This window comes from Ornithorhynchus anatinus, chromosome 1 (genome assembly GCF_004115215.2).
Source record: "Ornithorhynchus anatinus isolate Pmale09 chromosome 1, mOrnAna1.pri.v4, whole genome shotgun sequence".
In the NCBI taxonomy this organism is placed as follows: domain Eukaryota; kingdom Metazoa; phylum Chordata; class Mammalia; order Monotremata; family Ornithorhynchidae; genus Ornithorhynchus; species Ornithorhynchus anatinus.
The window spans coordinates 149,262,945-149,274,948 of NC_041728.1; the positions used below are offsets into that span (position 1 = coordinate 149,262,945).

At 46.1% G+C, this 12,004-nt stretch overlaps 1 protein-coding gene and 1 non-coding gene across 2 annotated transcripts in view; both read right to left on the bottom strand.

Annotated features, from left to right (window-relative positions):
* Nucleotides 1–12,004, bottom strand: part of SGPP2 (sphingosine-1-phosphate phosphatase 2) — a 179,451-nt gene that overhangs the window by 78,147 nt on the left and 89,300 nt on the right. The window lies entirely within an intron of this gene.
* LOC114817200 lies at nt 6,566–6,703 on the bottom strand. Its single transcript, XR_003765039.1, has one exon. It is a non-coding gene; the product is annotated as a small nucleolar RNA SNORA7 (small nucleolar RNA).

Consider the following 12,004-nt stretch of genomic DNA (forward strand, 5'->3'; position numbering starts at 1 on the left):
TCCCTCATCTGTAAAATGGGGATGAAGACTGTGAGCCTCACGTGGGCCAACCTCATTCCCCTGTATCTACCCCAGCGCTTCGAACAGTGCTCTGCAGGTAGTAAGCGTTTAACAAATACCAACATTATTATTATCATAATAATAATAATGGCTTTTGTTAAGCGCTTACTATGTGCCGGGCACTGAACTAAGCTCATGGGAGGATACAAGCAAATCGGGTTGGACACAGTCCCTGTCCCATGTGGGGCTCACAGTCTCAATCCCCATATTGCTATTGTTCTTGTCTGTCTGTCTCCCCCGATTAGACTCTAAGCCCATCAATGGGCAGGGATTGTCTCTATCTGCTGACGAATTGTCCATTCCAAGCGCTTAGTACAGTGCTCTGCACATAGTGAGCACTCAATAAATACTATTGAATGAATGAATTTTACAGACGAGGTAACTGAGGCACAGAAAAGTGACTCGCCCAAGGTCACGCAGCCGACAAGTGGAGGAGCAGGGATTAGAACCCATGACTTCCTGACTCCCCGCCTGGGCTCTATCCACTGTGCAAATTTCTGAAGCCACGTCCGCCACGCAAGCATGCGTAACGGCCAAATGGACGGCGTGCCATCGACAATCCGGCCCATATCGTGTACCGGGAAAGATGATTTCTTCCCACTGATGAAGGCCCATTTGCTCTTCATAGGGCCTCTCTCTGCTTTCAAGATGACTTCGTGGTCAGTCGCTGATGGCAAAGCACCCACCCAAGGAGAGCGCTCCTCTCCCGATACTGTTAGCCAGACTGGTCTGCCCTTTTTTCATCCGTCCTAAGCAGCGGGACCTAATGGAAAGATAATAATGACGTTGCTATTTGTTAAGCGCTTACTATGTGCTGAGTACTTTTCTCAGCGCTGGGATAGATACAGGGTAATCAGGTTGTCCCACTTTGTGCTCCCAGTCTTCATCCCCACTTTACAGATGAGGTAACTGAGGCACCGAGAAGTCGTGACTTGACAGGGGGCGGAGCCGGGATTAGAACCCACGACCTCCGACTCCTAAGTCCATTCTCTTTCCACTGAGCCACGCCGCTTAGGACCTGGGGTCTAATTTTGGCTCTGCCACTTTTCAGCTGCATGACCTGGGGCAAGTCACTTCACTTCTCTGTGCCTCGGTTACCTCATCTGGAAAATGGGGATAAAGACCGCGAGCCCCACGTGGGACAACCTGATTACCTTGTACCTCCCCCAGCACTTAGAACAGTGCTTGGCACGTAGTTAAGTGCTTAACAAATGCCATCATTATTATTATTATCCTTCCCAATGCTTAGAACAGTACTTGGTACATAGTAAGCGCTTAAATACGGCAATTATTAATATCACATTGTTTGAAGCTGCTTTTCACTATGTTGATAACCCTTTTTCTGCTCTTTCTGCAGGTGCTTGCCCCCTGCAGTTGACCATAATCATCCATCCTCTTTACGTCTGGACTCTAAGCTCGCTGTGGGCAGGTAACACGTCTGCCAATTCCACTGTATTCTCCCAAGCGCTTAGTACAGTGCTCTGCACATAGTGAGTGTTCAAACAATGATTTGAACAATTGATTGAACGATGGATGGATTTCCCAATCACCCAGCAAAGGAAAAAGGCGGGCCTCAATACTGACAACCTGAACCTTCCAGGACCATGGTGTCGTTAACCACACCCTGCCAGTGATGCAGACAACGGCTCCGAGATGAGGTTGAATCAACCCAGCCCGCAAACCTCCCTCCTCTAATGCCAACCTTCTCACCGTACCTCCGTGTCGTCTACCTTGCCCCCAATCTCCTGCGCACATCCCGCAGCGCCCTCCTTCTTCATGTCCGACAATGACTCTCCCCGTCTTCAAAGCCTTACTGAAGGCGTGTCTCCTCCAAGAGGCCTTCCCTAAGCCCTCCTTTCCTTTTCTTCCACTCCCTTCTGTGTCTCCCAGCCCCAATGCCCTCATGTACATACCTGTAATTTTATTTATATTAACGTTTGTCTCCCCCTCTAGACTGTAAGCTCATTGTGGGCAGGGAATATGTCTGTTACATTGTTATGCCACACTTTCTCCAGGGCTTAGTACCGTGCTCTGCACCCAGGAAGCGCTCCATAGATATAATTGGCTGATTGACTCACCATAGCTTTATAGATTTCGACTTGGCAAAAATCTTCTAATTGTTTCTCATTTCCCACTCTCCCGTTTCCATCCCTTCATTCATTCTGTACCCCTGGCTCGGAATGCCCACGATAGACAGACCATGGTTCTTCCCAACACTGAAAGCTCTCCTTAAAGCCGATCTCAACAGGCTTTCTCCCATTGACTGAACAACACCTCCTGTCACGTAAATACCTATGCCACGAAAGGCCTTCTTTACTTATTTCTACCCACCCAACACTCTCGGCTAACTATATCCATTCGTATATCCATTCGATGACTTATTTTGACTACTCCTGTAAACATCTGGATGTCTGTCTCCCCACTAGCGTTTAAGCTTCTTGTTGGAGAGAGATGGAGACGACGCTCTATTCGATACTCCCAAGGGTCTAGTACAGGCCTTACTCCAAGTGGGTACTCAAATACTATTACATTCATTCATTCAATAGGATTTATTGAGCGCTCACTATGTGCAGAGCACTGTACTAAGCGCTTGGAATGGACCAATCGGTAACAGAGACAGTCCCTGCCCTATTACATCCTCCTTAAGGTTGCCAACCGCCACGCTTTGATTCTGTTTTCTACTTCTTAATTCATCACTGGATAGCGTATCATCATCAGCTAAGTGCTTAGTACGGTGCTCATCACAGAGTCAGTGGGCAATAAATTCGGTTGACTGATGGGTCAGCTGCGGCAGCTGTTACCGAGCATCTCCCTTCACCCCGCAGTCGCAGTTCTCGGGGTCTTCGTCTTCTACCGTTCAATCGTATTTATTGAGCGCTTACTACGTGCGGAGCACTGTACTAAGCGCTTGGAATGGACAATTCGGCAACAGATAGAGACAATCCCCGCCCAGCGACGGGCTCACAGTCTAAACGGGGGAGATAGACAACAAAACAGGACAAAACAAGTAGTCTGGTGTCAATATCATCAAGATTAATAGAATCATAGATAGATGGATCTAATTGACAAAATAGAGTAATAAATAATATATACAAATATGCACAAGTGTTGTATTCACAGTTAAAGATTCTAAGTCTTTACAATAATTCTCACGATCGCCAGACCACCACATCGCCTCCCCGGGAAGACCCCTTTCTCCCTCCAATCCTTCTCCACCTCACCGATGAATAACCAACCCGATCTGCCCAGCACCATCCCGGCAGGGCGGAGAAAAGCAGACGGAACCTAGCCCCGTCTCCACAAACCTTCGGGAACACTGGCGGCGGCTGATTTAGCACCCAATCATCTTGCCCCCTCCTACCTCACCTTATTAGTCTCCTACTACAACCCTGTCCCCACACTTGGCTCCTCTAATAATAATGTTGGTATTTGTTAAGCGCTTACTATGTGCAGAGCACTGTTCTAAGCGCTGGGGGAGACACAAGGGAATCAGGTTGTCCCACGTGGGGCTCACAGTCTTAATCCCCATTTTACAGATGAGGGAACCGAGGCCCAGAGAAGTGAAGTGACTTGCCCGCAGTCACACGGCTGACCAGTGGCGGAGCCGGGATTCGAACCCATGATCTCTGACTCCAAAGGCCGTGCTCTTCCCACTGAGCCACGCTGCTTCTCTAATGCTAACTTTCTCACTGTACCTCAATCCCGTCTATCTCTCGGCCGACCTCTCGCCCACATCCTGCCTCTGGCCTGGAATGTCCGCCCTCCTCGCATCCGACAATGACTCTCCTCCACCTTCAAAGCTTCACTGAAGGCACATCTCCTCCAAGAGGCCTTCCCTGACTAAACACTCATTTCCTTTTCTCCTACTCCCTCTGCATCACCCTTACTTGCTCCTTTTATTTCACACCCCCCCGCGAGGCCCCACAGCCTACAGCCTTAATTTATTTATATTAATGAATGTCTCCCCCTCTAGACTGTAAGCTCAGGGACAGGGAATGTGTCTGTTATATTGTTGAGAAGTAGCGTGGTGTAGTGGATAGAGCACAGGCCTGGGAGTCAGGTGGTCATGGGTTCTAATCCTGACTCTGGCACTTGTCTGCTGTGTAACCTTGAGCAAGTCACTTCACCTCTCTGGGCCTCAGTTACCTCATCTGTACAATGGGGATTGAGATTGTGAGTCCCATGTAGGACAGGCAATGTGTTCAACTTAAGTATAGTGCCTGGCACGTAATAACTACTTACATTTTTTAAGTGTTTAGTACAGTGCTCTGCACACAGTAAGCGCTCGATAAATACAATTGAATGAATGAATGTGTCGTACTCTCCCAAGTAAGTGCTCAATAAATATGATTGGTTGATGAATTGCAAAGCTGTTCCTAACTGACTGCCCCAAACACTTTGGTGGAGGAAGCTTATAGTCCATTTGGGTACAGTGGGTTCCCTGGAGGGTCTGTAGTTTGTATTTTTTTGCTATTTGTTAAGTGTTTACTACGTGCCAGGAACTGTACTATGTGCTGGGGTAGGTACAAGTTAATCAGGCCGGTCACAGTCCATGTCCCACATGGGATTTACAGTATTAATCCCCATTTTACAGAGGAGGTAACAGACACGGAGAAGTGATGTGACTTTCCCAAATGTCACACAGCAGACAAGTGGCAGAGCGGGATTAGAACCCACGTCCTTCTGACAGTCAATGAATAAGTCGCAGTTGAGCTCTTACTGTGTGCAGAGCATCGTATTAAGCACTTGGGAGGGTATGATACAACAGAATTGGAAGATATGCTCCCTGTCCACGACAAGCTTATAGTCTCCCAAGCCGATGTTCTATCCACTAGGCCGTGCTGCTTCTCCTTGGAACCGTACAGTGACCGCAGCTTCTAGGTCCTTCCAGGTTAAAAAGCCATGTGACCAAGTGTATAGAGCACAGATTTAGGAGAAAGGAAAACCTGGGTTCTAATCCCGGATCCTCCACTTGCCTGCTGTGTGACCTTGGGCAAGTAATTTCACTTCTCCGGGCCTCCGTTACCTCATCTGTAAAATGGGGATTAAGATGGTGAGCCTGATGAGGGTCAGGGACTGGGTCCAACCTGATTACCTTCTATCTATCCCAGAGCTTGAACTGTGCCTGGCACATGGTAAGTGCTTGCAAAAACCACTATTAAAAAAAAAAAAAGTCAAGCATAGCACATAGCAGTAAAGTATAAGTTGAACAGAACTGAAGCTCTCCCACCACCCATTCTTATCTGAATTGATGAGGAAGGGTCAGACTACCTTGCCCTTGGCCCAACTCTTTGATCAACTTCTCAGAGCAACCCAAATCCCTCAGCAACTGCAAGAGCCCGGATCCGCTGATGGGGGTCAGATGTTTTTATATGGTCTACCCGAAAAGTACAGACATCTTCGTGTGGCTACTGGAACATTTTTTGGATCGGTCGTGCCGCACAGATCACGTCTGTTCGGCTGTCATCTGGTCTGAAGCCACATGTGATTACACTATGCAGCTATCTTCTGAAGCGGCAAGATGGTAGCCCGAGCCTACTTTTGACAAAACGGTGCTCTCGTTCAACAATCTGCCCACCCAAAACGAAAGGTTTCACCAAAACCCACATCTTAACCTACAAGCTCGGGGAATTTCCTTTGCTGCTGCATCTGTGTCGAGCATTTAAAACAGTGCCGAGGGCTTAGGACAGTGCTCTGCACAAAGTAAGTGTTCAAAAAATACCACTGGTTGATGGATTGATCTGGCTAACAATATCTTGCAAGCCAATTCATTTTTCTTTCAATTTCAAGGGTCCATCAAAATCCCAGAAACAAACGAACTGAAGTAGGAGAAGTAAACATAGGGAGTGAGAATAAGGGAACAACTGCTGAATGGCATTTAGATTTTCCTCTTCACGGTAATGAACAAAAAATTCCTGACAAAAATGATTATTCATGTTCACATAGCAAGTACACAGGCCTTTCACACATTCATCACTATAAGCCTGTGTCTGGTTTTGAAATCCAAACCTCTTAAGGTAACTTGGCAATAAAATATGCTGTCATCTCTGGATTATCTATGGTAGTGGAAGACAGGCATAGCATGAATTATTATAAAAATGGACAATCCCAAAATTTCATATTACCCATTAATTTTCAACTACGTCCGCTTCCAAACCCATATCTATGGATACTAAATACCTATATGCCTATGTACATATATATATATATTTATGTGTATATATATATATACACAAGTATATACATATATACCTCTTTCACTCTCAGCTCACCTGGTCTGGTCTTTGTCTTACGTTGTCGAGTCGTCTCAGACCCATAGTGATTCCACAGACACATCTCTCCCAGAAGGCCCTTCCTCCATCTGCGATCGTTCCGGTATGTACCCATTGTGTTTTCTTGGTAAAAATATGGAAGGGTTTCCCATTGCCTCCTTCCACACAGAAATCTTGGGTCTTCGCCCTTGACTCTCTCTCACGCCGGGGCTGCCCGGCACAGGTGAGTTTTGACCTGTAGCAGATTGCCTCCCACTCGCTAGCCACTGGCCAAGCTAGGAATGGAATGGGTAGGCCTCTGCTTGAGTCTCCATCCTGTAGTCGAGACTGGTAGCGTACTGGAAACTCTCCAGGCGCGATCCTGAGAGGGGACTGATTAGGTAGGGCTGCTAATCAAAGTCAAGCAGCCAGAAGGAGGTGGTATCAAGCGCTACCCATCTCCCAAGTGATAGAAGTAATGGTATTTACTCAAATTGGGGAGATAAAAATAGAAACAAACAAGCAAGGACTTTCCCTGTATCTGCCAACTACTTTCCCAGGAGCTTAGTACTGTGCTCTGCACACAGTAAGTGCTCAATAAGTACCACTGATGGATTAAAAGAGGACCTCCTACCTGGGCTGTGAGTCCCATGTGACACCTGATTATCTTGTATCTGCCCCAGCACTTAGTACAGTACCCGACACCCAGTTAGCACCTAAGAAATTCCAAAACTATTTTAACCGGCAAATCAAAATACGAAATCAAGTTAAGAAACATGTGCTGCCAGTGGTGGGGTGACAAGCTAAAGAGGTAAAGGAATATAATAATAATAATAATAATAATAATTACAATGATGGCATTTGTTAGGCACTTACTATGCGCCAGGCACTGTACTAAGCGCCGGGGCGGATATAAGCAAATCGAGTTGGACAAAGTCCCTGTCTCACATGGGGTTCACAGTCTCAATCAAGACTCACAAGTCTCACAAGAGGCAGAGTCAGGATTAGAACCCATGCTTCCGAATCCCAGGCCAGTGCTCTATCCACTAGGCCACGCTGCGTCTCCGAATATGCTGGCCAGCACCAAGTTAACATTTTTTATTCAATACTTTAAAAAAGCTTTCTGGCTCCATACATACCCCTGGGGCAGACAGACTGGATTTTGGAGGAAGAGGGACTCCAAAACCTAGACCATCGGGGAGAATATGAAGCTACTATCAGAGTCTCTCCTTTGGAGGAAGTGGTCTCAGTCAAAACCGACTTCAGTATCTGATTGAAGCAGCATAGGCATGGGTTCTAATCCCGGGTCCGCTACTTGTCTGCTGTGTGACCTTGGGCAAGAAACTTCTCTGGGCCTCAGTTACCTCACCTGTAAAATGGGCATTAAGACCGTGAGCCCCATCTGGAACATGGACAGAGTCCAACTTCATTAGCTTTTATCTACCTCAGTGCTTAGTACGGTGCCTGGCACATAGTAAGCCCTTTTATACCATTAAAAAAAACTCCAACGCCCAGTATGGGGCTTAATAAATGCTTAATAAAACTGAGTTTTGCTACTGAACTCTGCAGATCTCTATTACTTGACAGATAACTGGCATATTTTTGTTTGTCAAAACCTTACACATGCACCTTTATTCACTCAGTCGTTTGCCCCAAAGAAGGGGATGACCTGAATATATCCTTATTTCCCTACTCTGGGAAAATTACTGCCAAGTAGTTCTGGGGCATTTTCTCCCTCCCCAGTCTCTTAGAATTTTTCCTACTGATTAAAGCTCCAACCCACTAAATGTGCTCTATCGAGGCCCCAAAAGAATTCAAAAATCTGCTCCCTCACCTCGACACCCTCCTTCTTTCCCAAGCCTGACCCTCGTCCTACCCATTTTTAAAATCGTCAGTATCCAACAGATTTGTAAGAGTTTTTACGTGACACTGAAATGCTGAAAACCTCTAAAAATAAACCCTATCATTTATCTTCCAGGATATTTACTTTATGATGATATCGTGCTACTGAAGGAGGTAAAGGTAGCGGAAGGGAGAGAGGACTCTGACCTTAAAGGAGAAAGAAACCTGAAGGAAACAAAAGTACTGAAAGAGCTCCAGAATGGTTAATAGTAGTGGTTGTCATATTTATTAAGCACGTCTAGACTGTAAACTAAGTGTGGGCAGGGAATCTGTCTTACAGATTCTCTCCCAAGCGCTTAGTCAGTGCTCTGATTACTGTAACAACCTTGAAGATCGTATCAGTCTCTTTGCTGACCTCCCTGCCTCCTGTCTCTCCCCACTCCAATCTATATTCCACTCTGCTGCCTGGATCACTTTCCTTTAAAAACACTCAGACCATGCTTCCCCACCCTTCCGAAACTCCACCTCTGCATCAGAAACTGCTTACCAATGGCTTTAAGGCACTCAGTCACCTTGCCCCCTCGTACCTCGCTCTCCTACTACAACCCAGCCCTCTAGTTTCTCTAGTTCCTCTAGTATTCACCTTCTCACTGTACCTCCATCTTGTCTATCTCGCCGCCAACCTCTCGCCCACATTCTTCCTCTGGCCTGGAACGCCCTCCCGCCTCATAGCAGACAGATAACTGCTCTCCCCCACTTCAAAGCCTTATTTAAGACACACCTCCTCCAAGAAGGCTTCCCTGACTAAGCCCTCCTCTCCTCTTCTCCCACTCCCTTCTGTGTCGCCCTGACTTGCTCCCTTCATTCATTCTCTCTTCCACCCCCCCCGACACATATGTTTACATCTGTAATTTATTGATTGATTTACGTATATTAATGTCTGTCTCCCCTTCTAGACTGTGAGCTCCTCGTGGTCAGGGAATGTGTCTATGATTGCATTGTACTCTTCCAAGTGCTTAGGACAGTGCTTTGCACGCAGTAAGCCCTCAATAGATACTACTGAATGAATGAATGTTCTGCACACGGTAAGAACTCAATAAATACCACTCATTAAGTACTTACTGTATGCAGAGGGCTGTACTAAGCGCTGGGAAAGAGTAAACAGATGGGAATTAGACAAGGATCCTGTCCCTGGAAGGGTTCTTAATCGGAAAGGAACACCTATTGGTACAGGTTAGGACAGGATATACAAGTAGCAATGTCACAGAGACAGATAAATATGGAACTGGAGAAAGGTGAGAAAGCACCACAGGTAGAGATCTGAGAAGATGGCAATTGCAACCGAATAAGCAGATGAACTCTCCAAGGGAATGAGTCTGGTGTGAGAGAAGCAGAATGCCCAAATAGAGTCGTAGGGATAGCATCGTTTCTTCTACTGTTTTCTGGGTCCTAATTTACATGGCCGCGCATTAAGTAGTGAAGATTCTTAAAAACATGGCATCCTGCACATTATTAGAAATCAAAGATATAGAATTATTTTAATTAGTATTATTCTTAGATAATATATTAAAATTGCATCTTTCTTCCTAATTCTTCCTCTATCAACCTTCAGCAAAATAGATATGGAATTTTTTGTCTTACTGTGGAAATACGACAGGAATGAATTTTAGAGAAGCAGCACGGCTCAGTGGAAAGAGCCCGGGCTTGGGAGTCAGAGGTCATGGGTTCAAATCCCGGCTCTGCCACTTGTCAGCTGTGTGACTGTGGGCAAGTCACTTCACTGGGCCTCAGTGACTTCATCTGTAAAATGGGGATGAAGACTGTGAGCCTCACGTGGGACAACCTGATTACCCTGTATCTACCCCAGGGCTTAGAACAGTGCTCTGCATATAGTAAGCGCTTAACAAATACCAACATCATCATTATTATTATTATTATTAGAGGTATAGATTGTGTCCAGAAACTCGTATTTAAAATTTTATTCTTAGAAAATTCAGAGATTTAATAAAATCATCCTTGTCGCAACTTTTCACTAAACATTAAGAAACATAAAATCAGACAGGCTTGGCATCTTTGGAAAGATTTAAAGACAGATAGAATAATTGTAGTATTTGTTAAGTGTTTACTATATGCCAGGCACTACAGCAAGCACTGGAGTGAACACAGCAAATTGGGTTGGACACAGTCCCTGTCCCATAAGGGGTTCACAGTCTTAATCCCCTTTTTACAGATGAGGCAACTGAGGCCCAGAGAAGTGAAGTGACTTGTCCAAGGCCATACAGCAGACAGGTAGCAGAGCGGGGATTAGAACCCACAACCTTCCGACTTCCAGGCCCGTGCTCTATCCACTATGTTGTGCTGCCACTCCCTATCAAGAGGGCAATTTGATAGGGATAAATTCAAGGCTCTAGACTGTAAGCTCGCTGTCGGCAGGGAATGTGTCCGCCAATTCTGTTGAACTCTGCAACAGATGGACTAAACTCTCCAGAGAGTTTAGTATTGTGTTCTGCCCACCGTAAGAATTTAATAAATACCACTGATGATGATGAAGGCAGTGGCTTGAGGGATCAACAATCCTAAATGCAAAATGGAAAGAGATTTTCATGCAGAAAATATTTGAGGACAGAGTCAGTGTGAGATAAAGGGCCTGATAGATCAGCAGAGAGCAAGGGAGAAGGAACTTATTAGCCCAGTGCAATTTCTAAGACAACATGTCCAGACACACCATCTATCTTGGAATCAAGGTCCTGGCCTAAGCGATCTCTAAAAGATGCTTCCAGATCTGAGTCACACCCTGGATTTTTCCTCCCTGCCTGAGAAAAATCATCCAATTGCAGAAGGAAGACCAGTTTGATGTGGTCATTCCATAAACACGGAAAAGTTGCCCATCCTAATGTCTCTTCCGGGGTTCTACTTTGGCTTGATAGCTTGTGCTCTGGAATCAAAAGAAGTTATTTCAACTGCTCACTGCATACATCGTTTTCCACCATTCCAGCAAAGCTCCCTCCCTCCATGGCATGCTCTCTCCTCCTCCCTCCCTCTCTCCCTCCCTTTCTCCCTCCCTCTCGAGACACTCAACACCACATATTCCCCTTGGCGGAGCACATGCTCCTCGAGGCACTCAGAGTGCTCTTACAAAGCTCAGAAAAGCCCAGGTCAGGTTACCAACACAGCCCAAGGGATTTTCCAGGATCAGTCTTGTTGACAACACTGAAGGTTAAAACCCCACCTGCAACTATAAATATTTGCCCTTAACACTGAAAGCTTGTCTTTGAAAAATCTCACAAAGAAAGGTTTTCCCAGTGGGAACACTAGGGTGGGAAAGCGGGACCACTGCTCTCCACACAGAGGAGGAAGGGGGTCTAGTGGAAAGAGCATTACAGAGAAGCTGTGGGCTTGGGAGCCAGAGGTCACGGGTTCGAATCCCAGCTCTGCCCCTTGTCAGCTGTGTGACTGTGGGCAAGTCACTTCACTTCTCTGGGCCTCAGTTCCCTCATCTGTAAAAAGGGGGATTAAGACTGTGAGCCTCATGTGGGACAACCTGATGACCCTGTATCTACCCTAGAGCTTAGAACGGTGCTCTGCACATCGTAAGCGCTTAACAAATACCAACATTATTATTGTTATGACCCTGGGCGTCAGAGGACCGAGGTTCTAATCCTCACTCTGCCAACTGCTTGCTGTGTGACCTTGGACGAGTCACCTAATTTCTCTGTACCTCAGTTTCAAATGTAAAATGGGGATTAAATCCCACTCCCTTCGATTCAGGCTTCAATTGAGCCCTATGTGGGACAGGAACTGTGTCCAACCTGATTAACTTGTATCTGCCCCAGCACTTAGAACAGTGCTTG